Consider the following 12,671-nt stretch of genomic DNA (forward strand, 5'->3'; position numbering starts at 1 on the left):
GGACTGACCACCGCCTCATCCGTTCATGCATGTCATCAGGATTGCTCCCAAACGTAGAATGCAAAGGAAGCGGATCAGGCTCAAGATAAACGAGTGCTTGAAGGACCCACACAAGCAGAGAGAATTTCAGCAACTCCTGAATGAGACTGTTGGATGGCCGTCTGATCTGGCTCGGTCGCTGCTTCCCTTTCTCGGATCCAGACTCCGGGGAAGGCCACAGCGCCTTCTAAATGGGGAACAGCTTCTCCGTATGAGTCGTAGTCCAGGTCCTCAGGTAGGGTGGGCGAGCAAGCAGTGGATCCACTATCTGTAGCGGTAGGGAGAAGTAGGCTCTCCCGGGGTGGCTAGGGAAGGGGGGGGGTGACGCAGGCCCACCCATCTCCACTGCATCCCAGCCCAGGGCCCTTGCAGTGGCAAAGGCGTTGCCACTGAGTCGGTGGGGCTCCTGCCGCAACACGCCGACGGGGCCTTGCTCCTGTCTCAGCCACTGTCTATGGCTGTCCCTGGGCCACTTCCTCCCCGTATACACAGTCCTCGGGGTCACTGGGGTACTCGGTCCGTGGTAGGCCCGCCACTCTCTCCTCGTCCACTGGTGGCAAGTCGGGGAGCTCCTCTGCGAGGGGCAGCTCCTCCAGGTCACAGGGTCCCTGGGACTCTTCGACATCAGGCAACTGGTCCAGGTCCTTCCCAGCCTCTGGGGGCTTGGTGTCGGGCAGCTCCTCCAGGTCCCGTCCAGCCTCAGGGGGTATCTTCCATCTGGGTTGCTCAGGGGGCTCGGCCCAGTCACTGGGATCTGGTAGCCTGGTCCATCCGGGACCCGGAGGCCCTACCCAGTCTCTGGGCCCTGAGGTACAATCAGGGAATGGTTGGGGTTTCCGATCTGGGAGGCGAGTGTCCCTGGTATCGACTCGGCTCCAATCTGGTCTAGGCCTCAGCCGGCGGGCAGCACATTTGCCTCCGACGGTGGTCGTCTTCCTTCTGAGCTCTGGGGCATGTCTTTTATACTTCCCCTTCCTGTAGAGACTCTGCCCTGCTGTTCCTGGTTGGGGTGGCCGGGTGGTCCTATTACGGCCCAGCCTTTCGGTTGCCGGGCAGACTGGCCTGCTGGGCCCTATCACATCCCGGCCCTTCTGTTGCCAGGCGGACTTGCCTGCTGGCACTGTTTCGGTCCAGCTGGGTCGCTGCAGCCCTTCCTTGGGTCCAAACTCCGGGGAAGGCCACAGCACCTTCCTACAGACACATTACTAATAGAGCACCCAGAAGGAGTTGAGGAACACAGGACAGGACTCGACAGTTGTTCTCTTATCCTGTGAAAATACCATAGGATACAAGACCAGGAAACATCAAGACTAGTTTGACAAATATTACACTGACTTCAGACCTTCATTCAAGGTTTTATCGACAGAACATAGAAAGCTTTCTGTGCCTGGCAGAATGACATCAATTCTGCCATTAAGAAAAATGCACATCAGCAAACAAAGTCAGACGTGCAAAGAATGCAGGAATTGAAGAATGAGTGGTAGATTCAGAAATTGAAGGAAATCCAACATTTTGCTGACATCCGTGACACTCATGACTTCTTCTGCGCTATCAAAGCTGTCTATGCCTCTAGCACTCAAGGCCTCTATCCTTCTTTAAGATCAAAAGATGGAACAATACTCCTGAAGGACAGAGAATCCGTCAGTGCTCATTGGAAAGAACATTTCCAGGATCTCCTGAACTGTGACTCAATGGCTGATGAAGATTAAAGATAAGATAAATAACATCCTGCAAAAAGCAATCAGAGAAGACCTTGGTTTTCCACCTACCCTGGCAGAAGCTGGGAGTGCCATCAGAAAAATGAAGAACAATAAGGCAGCCAGTGTTGACGGAATACCTGCAGAGATTTTCAAAGGAGAAGGAGAACAACTTACGTATCAGCTTCATGTCCTCATCCTTAAAATTTGGATCAAGGAAGAAATCCCAGCCATCCTAAGGGATGCCTTGATTATCATTTTTAAGAAGAGGGACAGAGCTGATTGCGGAAATTACCTCGGCATCTCCTTGTTGGCCACTGCTGGGAAGGTCATTGCCCTTATCCTTGCCAACCGCCTCCTTCCATTTGTGGAAGAAATTCTTCCAGAATCTCAGTGGTTTCAGACCATTTCATGTAATGTATTTACTTTTAACTTGTACAGAATTTTTTTTGGTGTGGTATTTTCATTAGTCAATAAACCTCTTTTGTTTGGAAAATAATTCTTCTTCATTAGTTCCCAACAGATGCTACAGAATGCCTGGTGGCAGTGAAAGTACACTATGACATAATCTATAGGATTAATGACAAACAGTGTAATAACCATAAATATACAGCAAGCACCACAACATTAATAGGTGCATTATTAATGTTTTATTCATAGATGTGCACCAAGCATCACACAATCCCTAAGAGGAACCCAAACTGAAGAGCTGGGTGGAACACATTATACCACAATGCATGACTATCTCTCGCCATTAAAGTGCCGTTTCAAATCCTCCCTACACCATATAGTTCTTCATTGCACTCTTTTGATATCCCTTGTGTTCAAATTCACCATACAGTCACTCCACCTTCCCAGCTCTATCCATGTCAACTTTGCCCCCTTTGGCTTCACAGATACTATGCAGGACACAGCGGGCAGCTATAACCATTGGGATATATTTTTCACTGAGATCTAATCTGGTGAGTAAACAATGCCAGCAACCCTTCAAACAAACAAACAAGCACATTCAATTGTCATTCTGCACCTGCCGAACCGGTAGTTGAAACTTTCTTTGGTGCTGTTGAGGTGGCTGATGTATGGCTTCATGAGCCAGGGGAGTAAGAGAGAGGCTGGGTCCCCCAGGATGACTGTTGGGATTTCAACATCACTGATGTTAATGTGCCAGTCAGGAAAGCATGTCCTTGCTTGTAGTTTTCTGAACAGTCCTGTGTTCTTAAACTTGCAAGCATTATACATTTTCCCTGACCAACCAACACTGATATTAGTGATGAATTCCTAGTGATCCACCAGCCCTTGCATAACCATTGAAAAATAGCCCTTTCTGTTGATGTGTTCTGGGTCAAGGTGATCTGTGCCAAAATAGAGAGATGTGTGCAGTCTATTGCTCCGTTGCAGTTCAGGAACCCCATTGCTGCAAATCCATTCTATTTTGTCCTGCACATTGCTGGGAGTCACGGTGCTGCATAGCAGAAGACCCTTAATGGCCCCAATAGTCCAACTCCAAAATGATTTCCTACTGACTCGTAGCAAGCTGGTGTGCAAGCTTCCACAGTGTGATCGCCACTCGCTTCTCCACTGTCAGTGCAGCTCTCATTCTGGTATCTCTGTGCTCTAGGGCTGGGGTGAGCTTAGCACACAGATCCGGGAATGTGGCCTTGTGCATCCGAAAGTTCTGCAGCCACTGCTCATCATCCCAAGCCTGCATTATGATGCTATCCCACTAGTCAGTGCTCATTTCTTGGGTCCTGAAATGACACTCCACCATGCAGCTGTTCCATGAATACCACCAACAATCTTGAATTGGTTCTCACTATGTCCCACTGCAATCTGCCCTGTAGGAAATCATCTCTTCTTGTGGCTCTCCAAATACTGGAGGATTGTGGATCTCGTGCTTGTAATGCCAATGACAACAGTGTAGAGCTGTGCAGGCTCCATGCTTCTGTCAGAGATGGTGGACAGCAACAAGACCTGCACAGGTTCATAACATTTTCAAAATAGGCACGAAAGTTATGGAATGGAAAATTGCATGATGGGAACTTGACCCCACAGTCATCCGTGCGCTTCTTGTTTCTGCGCCACCATGCATTGCCAAAACTTGCCAAAAGGCAGTGCGCTAGACGGTTAAGTTGCACACCAGGATACCTACCGATGGGGCACTCTTGGTCTGTATGCGCACTGGCGACACAAGAAGCCAAGTAGGCACGAGCACAAGCTATATATTAACTGTAGTGGGTTTATGCCAACATACTTTGCAGTGGCAAAATTTTGTAGTGTAGACATGCCCTGAATTTGCAGTATATGTGAAACAATAGCTCTAAAATATGAACTACCCTGTTCATTTCAGTGGTTGCCAAATCAGATGCCAATGATGGTACTCTAAATAACAGTATAGTTATTTATTTCACTACTCATCCAAGTTGATGATAAAGGAGAGAAAATATCATATCATATATGAAGATCATCACAGTTTACTCCTAGGCCTTGCTTTCACAAGAAAAAAGGTGTATTTTTAACGTTAGCTGATGGAGGGAAATCTCCTGAGAGTATACCTCAATCAGGTACTGTACCCTGCTGTACCCTTTACACCAGGATTAACACTTTTGACTGCTAGTTTTGGGTAGGCCTTTAATTTAACGCATGACAGACAAGGTGAGTGAGGTAATATCTTTTATGTGACTGACTTCTTCTGGTGATGAGAGAGACAAGCTTTTGAGCTTACACAGAGTTCTTCTTCAGGTCCATAAGACCAGGGCCCCATATGGCTACAACAACACTATATACAACTCATGTCAGGGTTGAAATGTGTGGGTATAAAGTTGTGGGGGGAGAGAGCACTTTATTTTCTTGAAAGCAGGGTTCAAGATCCAGAAGTTAATGACAAGATTTTTTGTATTCATTTCTCTTGGGTTTACCTCATTTTTTTAGTTTGTGGGAACAAGGCGAACAAAGCCAAGTGCTGAAGTTAATGCTGTTGTTTCAAAATATGTTAGTAATGTTGCTGATTGCTTTGTGTAATGAGGCCTTATAGTCTCAAGGGTCTTTGAGCATTGACGTGTTTGGCTACATTGGGGGAATTCTCAGTCTGTTAAAGCTTTAAAGCCTCCAATCAAGCTTTAAAGTACATTACCTTTACTTTGAAGAAATGTCAGGATATAAATAAGTTGTGTGGTGTAACTTACCTTTTACACTTTGATTTCCTAATTGGCTTTGAGACTCTTGCACTGACTGTATGCTTTTGTTCTTGATCCTCAAAGGATCATTGCTCCAGCACAAATCTCCCCTTCTCTAAAAATACTGTCTGTCAAAATACTCCTTGTCTTAGATCTTTAGCATGAGACTGGCAAAACTTCCTCAGCTCTTAAAATGTTTGGATCCCCAAGGATGGCAGATACAGTTGTATTGTGAAAATCAAAATGTTAATGATTTCAAAGTGCTTGGAAGTGGTTTTGTTTTACATTCTTCTCATTGTGTATGTTCCACTAGTTTTGACCGACCTCATCTTAAACAGCACTGAGACTAGGAAAGTGGGGTGGAGTCTATTCTAGTTTAAGCAAAATTATCAGAGTTCTTAATGAAGTCTCACTTGCATGGCCAAACTTATCCCTGTGGTAACTTTTTAAATCTTGCTGAGAACAGAAATTGGCCCACAGAATTTTTATCAGTGCATGCATCTTTACCAATCCATGTAGCTATTTTCAAATCTCAGGCTGAGTTTTTGCAGGTCTGGTAACTATGGAAAAACAACTTTTAAATTGTAAATAGAGAACATTTACTCTTGGAACCTTTGAGATGTAATTGTCATGGAGTATCCATTATCCCATTGTTTTTGCAGGCTGACTTTGGAGTAGAACTATGCTCTAAAATCAGTAAGCAGGGTTGTTTGTTCTTCATTTTGCTTGCTTCAGGGCTGAGACCTGGCAAGGGACATAGCATTTCCAAGGGACAGCCAGTCCTCAGAAATACCAGTTATGGTAGTCATGTTCCGTAGTTGTATAAATACAGATCTTTTATTACGAGGATACAATAACACATTCAAATTAAAGATTTCAAAGCTTAAAAATCCATTGCAAGTGTAAGTAGGAATCTTTTCCAGGTGAGTTCTATAAATTCAGCAAACTGTAAGCTTTCATTTAAAAACAAATGTTTCTAACTCCTACAGTTTCAAAGAGTCTTACACTTGATACACACATGGATCTTCCAAAGTCTGCAGTCAGACAGGTTCAGTGCCTCCTTCTGTTCCTCTCTGTGTAGTTGCACCACCGTGAAAAGTGGCCAGAAACTTATCAGTTTTATGCAGCTATTTAGAACCCTGTGGCAGTAATGATACTGACAGAAGTCCTGTGAGTTTACGAGATCTATTATGAGCTAAAGCTGCAAAGGCAGTCACTAGAGCACTTTCCTGTGAAAGGGAAAGACTAGCAGACATTTTCCCATTGCAGCAGCCAGAAGCCTGGTGGAGGGGCGAAATAGCAGAAGGTTCTCTCCATGCTCTTGTAGCAGCCAGGTTGTTCTGTGACAGGATGTTACTAGTGTCTGATCAACTTTCAAGCTCCTTCCCCAGTTCCGTAGTTTCTCTTGCTCCTATCAGTATACATGGGAGGCCACTACTTCATTTACTCCTTCTACAGATGCCTTGATGATGTGATTGGGAGGGTGGTGTCTTCGCTACTCTATGCCACCTTCAGCTTTGTGACTTTTGCAAGGGGTTTGTCTCTGCTATTGTATCCCTCATCCAATCCCATACATTTGAGTCTTCAATAAAGTAGCTTAATCTCCTATCTTGCAATCAAATGGTGAGAGGGATTGCCATTTATCAGATTTCTATTAGCTGGGTGTTGATAGGAAAATGGATCCCTGAGTAAAGACTGGGTTTAGCACCTTAGTAGGAATACTAGCAGTCTTCTCTGACTCCAACTTCAAAGAAAGGGAAGTAGGGGTTATTATCTGGGTGTTATCCCTAGATAATGCCCCCTCCAGCTATCATTAATATGGATATGTGGCTGACTAGTAGATTTAGTCATCTGTTAGACATCTGGTATAAAGTGTAGAGTTTCCTATGGGAATCTTTCTGTTTAAAACGTAAACTACTTAGGATCTAGTCACCAAAGAATTAGAAGGACCTTAAAACACTTCCCTTATAAATGATATAGCTATGACAGTTGACATATTTTTGTTTTTACTAGTTCTGCTCTTTTTGTATAGTGTTCTTTTATAACCATATTTTAAATGACTTTAAAAAGTAATATAAATGTAAGATGTTTGCTTCAGGTGAATAGTAGTCAAAATCTGATTTTTTTTTTTAAATGTCTGAATTAATTTAAGCGCTAAAACTGTATTTACAGAAACAAGTTATTTATATAAATGGTCAAATCTCTATAAAGTTATGTCCAATTTAAAAGTCTATATTGTGGATGGATCTCTTCGGTTACTATTACATGTTATTTTTACAAAATAACATGTTTTGAACCCTTCATTTTCTTAGAAAAATGACCAGAAGTTGTATAAACAGAATTTTATTTCAAATTATATTTGAAAAGCACTTAGCTTTACACACAGGGGCAGTAGGTTTATCTATGGATACATTAAAATACTATACACTGTGTTGATTAGACATCTAATTGGACTCTAGAAAGATTACATCATATACTGAGGAAAAAAATCTGTTTGACAAAAAAAGAAACATATCATGTGGCCATTTTTTTGTACATTTTTTGAAAACTTCGCCTCTGTGCTCTCCATTGACTCCAACTGTTGGAGCCCAGTAAAGAGAACTTCAACTCCTTGCTGCCATAGCAAAAGAATATCCTTCTGCTGTTCCTGATACAACAACAGAGAGCTAGTGACGATGGACTGTGTGGAAAGCACAAAGAACCAAGAAGTGGCTCTTGAGCTTCCACTTCATTTAATCTATTATCTCTCTGTCTTCCTAAAGCAAACTTTTTTTAAAGTGGCTGTCACAATGATATTTAAGCACTGGGCATATTTGTTAGCAAAACAGATTTCCAAAGGCAAAATCATGTTCATGATGTATTATTTCACTATTTCAGTGTATACATTGTGGCAAATGGCTGGCTTCACCCTAGTGGATTTTGCGTTTTTGCCTTTCATAGTGGGCCAGGATGTCACCAGCTACCCTGGCTCCCCAGGAAAGGTGTAGGGACCCGGGCCTGCCTGCTCCTCCGGGTCCCAGCCGAGGGCCCTATGAATAGCAGCTTTGTGCTGCTGGCACGTATACACAGCTGCAGTCTTTCCCCTGGGCTAATTTCCCCCCTTTGTCCTTCTGGCGCCTCTGGCCTTGCTCCCTTGCCATCTGGGACTGGGATGCCTTACCCAGGCCGCTGTGCCTGGGAGAGTAATCAGTCCTGCCAGGGGTAGGCTTTCCCCTCCTGGCCCAGTAGCTTTCTTGGCACTCCTTTCTGCTCCTTCACACAACTCTGCACTACTCCTCCTTCTCCACACAGCACAGCACTCCTACTCCTCCCAGCTTGTACCCTGTCTATCTGGAGCAGAGGGTTTTTATCAAGCACCTGGCTGGGCCTAATTGGCCTCAGTTGCTCCTAATTGCCCCCTAATGACTTCTGGTTAGTTTGCTGGAACAGAGCCCTGAGCATTCTGGGGCTTACATACCTTCCTTCCAGCACTCTCCTACTGCCCTCTGCCCTCGCTATATCACAACATATTCTCAAGAGTGCCTACTCATGTACTTTAGGCACCCTTGACGTGACATAAAAGTTCACTGGTGATTAAATGCAGAAGTACATTTGAATATAACCCATTACTATCAGCAACCCAAGCAACTTTCACATTACTCTCCACTTCTGGCAAATGTAAGGGTTTTTTTTTCCTCCTCTCTATCTTATTTTCCTCTTATCATATCTGACAGATACAGACCATTTTAAAAGTAGATTATTGGATAAAAGCTGAGGCCAAAAAATATGTTCTTGTGTTTTGACCTGAATAAGATTGAGCTTGGGCTAAGGTCTGATCTTTGATTCTGAAGCTGAGTCCTACCATTGAGAATGTTTTATCCTTAATGTCTAGCTTTCAGGACTGGTTTACTCACAGATTTTCACTGAAATAACAAAAAGTGTGAATTAAAACTTATTTAATTATTTTGATGCAAATTTGAATGTAAACCAGCCCTTATTCTGGGCTTTTCCAGGATGCCCCTGTAGAGCAGAATTCTCTTGATGAGTCACAGATGGTAAAGAGATGCTTTGATAGATTTAGGTCCCAAGCCTGGTTGGAGAGTCGTACACTTGGACTAGGACAGCTAACTCTATTTGGCAGCGAGGTGTGCTGTTGGATAATTCAGTGTGTTTTGTGAAAGGAGGAAGATGATGTCTGGTCAGTGCTACCTTAGGACTATATGGGCAGTTTCTGTGGACTACTGCTAGATAGGTCATAAACTTCTGTTATGTACCTCTCAAGTCTGACCCTGATGTTTGGGGGAGAAAATTCTGGTCCATGTAGGTTTCTGTTTTTGTATATTTTTAAAACTTATAAATGAACAAAAAGTATAAAATACATATAAAATGATCAAATTAAAGAGTGTTAATATCAAATAATTAGATTGATTAAACAATATTAAACCAAAAGTTTTGATTAGCTGTCAGCCCAAAAAGTAATAGGGTACTGTCAGTCTCAGTGCCAGTTGATATATTTATATTCTGATCAAATGCTTAATATAGAGAGGGTCAGATCACTCCCACGTTGAAGCTAATGTTGAGACTATGGCTCACAACCATGAGTGCCTACGTCAGAACAGACTGCTAAAAACATGGCAGACATCGCAAACTGGTGGTATGTTCTAAAATTAGATTACACCAACCTAATAACAAATGTGAACTCCTAGATCACTATAACAGTCTTAACCTGGAGTCACAGATAGTCCCATTAGGGCTCTCCAGTCTATCTTGCCATGTAGGCAAGATGGACTTAGTGATAAATGGTCACTTACACCAAAAATGACAAAATATTCAGGTTGCTTCCAGTCCTAAGAGACCAGTCATTTTACCCCAGAACAAGTGGTACATTAGATCTTACACCAAAGACAATACCAGTAGCCAATCCTGTAATAAACTAACTAAAGGTTTATTAACTAGGAAAAAGAAAAGGGTTATTTACAGATTAAAGCAACCAATTATATACACACAAATTAATTGAAATCTATAGCCTAAGTGTGACACTTGTAGATCTGTTAGTTCTTTCAGGACAAACCCAGGGATTGTCCTGGGGGATCTCTCACTTCAGTTTAGTGTCTCTGGCCCTATGAGAGTTCAAACAGCAAAGAGATGAAAAATTTTCTTGTGACCTGTCGCGACAGGTTATGGATCCCCCAGAGTCAATAATCAGTCAGTTGGATAATACAACAAAATTTTATTAAGGAATATGGGGGGTACACGCTGTAATACTTAATACGTAGCTTAAATGATTATCATATAAAGCAGGTAGAGAAACAGGCAAAGCAGTTACTTTTTATATCTCACCACTAGGAACAGAGAAGGAGTCGTAGCATATCATTCGGTACGGGCCGGCTTTCACGATTCGCGTTCAGAGTACGGGAACGGGAGAAGTGGGGCGGTCCAGGTGATCAAACTGGCGAACGCTTTCTCAATTTCGGCATGGGGCGTACCCCTTTTTATACTAGGGAATACGTTGCAAGTTTGGTAGCTCTGGATTGGGGGAGGGATATACATTAGTACGTGCCAGACTATGACGAGGCCCGTGGCTTTGGGTAGAGCTGTTATGGCACGGGATACATAGCCCATTATCGGTGGGCAACAAAGCTATCTGAGAACAACATAGGCACTGGGGTGCGTAGGCGATTTTCTTATGGGGGGGGGTAGCAGCATAACAACTACATCCTGACAAAAACAGCTGCACCCTAATAAGGTCAGGTCACGGTTTTACTGTTAGCACCAAGTGGGTGGGGGTGCGAGGGGTGGGCATACGCTGGGAATTATGCAGCAACATGACCCTGTTTAATATTTTACACTTGGCCTTCCAGTTCCCTTGCACTTAGCATGTCCAAGATGTGATAGTGCCATTCACCAATCCTTTGTATTGTGATGTTTCTTAATGGCCTGCTTAATCTTGATAAGCCTCCTTTATGGGCGGGTGCTGGGGATGATTGCCGGGCCTGGCTTCAAAAGTTCAGAGTAAACATTTTCAAAGTTATTAAGCAAAACTTACATATTTCCTTATAGCATGGAATACAGACATTACAAGTGAAATTAATGCATTTAGCAATTTACAAGCATTTCATAAAGTCGAAACATTAAATACATTCTTATAAAACTAATGCTCGTTTTGAACAAAACTAACATTACAGGTGAGCTTTGAATTTGTCAGTTCTTAGCTACTGCCTATGGCCTTGGCCAGAGCTGGCCCTTGTTTTATCAGGGTCACAACTATATCTCTGTTGCCAGTTAATGCAGTCTACCCAAATTATAGATGGTTAGGCAACTATATTTTCCCCTCCCAAGAAACAGTTACATGAAACGTTCTAATACAATTCAAGAGGATACAGCTTGTTACATTTAAAATTAAAATGAATTTAACTGAAAATATTATTTCTCAGGATTAAACATAACTCCTAACTCACAAAATCTGTCTTATTTAAGATAGTGTTACAGTATTTTAGGTACTTGAACTATTCTCTATATGCACCATTCTCAGATAAATTCTCACAAGTTACCAGTCATTTGCTGGGGTTCAGGAAGCTGGTAAATGATTGAAAAGATTAGCTGGTGGTTTTCTTGGCTTAGCTAGTTTACACTGGTGAAGTTGCTGGATGCCTGGAATTAAATTTTGTAAATGTCAAATCTTAGATACTGTGTTGCATGCTGTTGATCTCCTACTACTTGGTGACCAGCTAGGAGGGTTGTATTAATTTTGATGGAATATATGGGCCCAAAAAGTCAAAGGTTAACATGACCCAGTCACCGCCCTAACTTAAACAGTTTTAAACAAGGTTCGGGGTTTGGAATACAGAGATCTCAGCCTGCTTAGTAATGGCAAACACCATTAAACATCCTTTTTCACCTTTTATTAAAAAGAAGGAAAAACAGTTTAAAGCATTTGAAATATAAAGTATTAAATAAGGCTTTCATTTTAACTATAACCCTTCCTCCATTTTTTTTAGCTGCAGAGAGTTTTTATAAGGGAAACCCCTTTGTTTCACCATCTTTTAGATGGTATTAAAGATGGTGGTGATTTTTTGGGGGGAAAATATAAGAAATTGAGATGGGCTGGAGCTGTTGCTGTTAAAGTTTGATCCTGTTTTCTAGAAGACAAAACGAGAAATATACACAAAATGGGAGAATAAAGAATAGTAGACACAAACATTTCAAGACAGAAGGCTAAAGGAAAAAGGGAAAAGAAAAAGAAGAAATAAGGTTGGGAAGGAAAGGACACATGAGTTTGGAGGAGGGGGTTGGTTTGACAGTCTCTCATCCCAGGTGGTATTCAGTATTTACCCTAAGTCATTGGACGTGATATCATCTGGATCCCTTTCTTTGGACTGGTCTAGTCTCTTGAGATTAGGATGATGATGGCCCAGCAGTATTACCCTGGATCCTAGGATCCCAGGAGATAGTGGAGGTGGCAGCCATGATTGGTGAAACTCATTTCTTGCCCTTCTTTCAATTAGCAATAGTTACATTAGTGTCCAGTTCCCCCCACAAAAGGCTTTTTAGCTTACGCATCCCCAAAGGGAGTGATGGATGGGCTAGTCCATCCTCTCATTTTGTCCTTGATCTGGGCCTAATTTCTGACACACCAGTTCTTGTTCATTAATTTCTGACCCAACTCATCTCTTGTTTACTAGACATAATCTTAACACAGTCCTTGAATTATATCAGTAGGCCTTTTGGTTTGGACTAATTCAGTGTGTCTCCCTTTTGAACCTTTCCAATGAACATTTATTGT

General features: G+C 42.6%; 1 protein-coding gene across 4 annotated transcripts in view; it reads left to right on the plus strand.

The window, feature by feature from the left end:
- Positions 1-12,671, plus strand: part of SMAP1 (small ArfGAP 1) — a 292,144-nt gene that overhangs the window by 140,800 nt on the left and 138,673 nt on the right. The window lies entirely within an intron of this gene.

The sequence above is a fragment of the Emydura macquarii genome, unplaced genomic scaffold, assembly GCF_026122565.2.
Source record: "Emydura macquarii macquarii isolate MOO-44397 ecotype Brisbane River unplaced genomic scaffold, CSIRO-AGI_Emac_v2 contig_3295, whole genome shotgun sequence".
NCBI lineage: Eukaryota > Metazoa > Chordata > Testudines > Chelidae > Emydura > Emydura macquarii.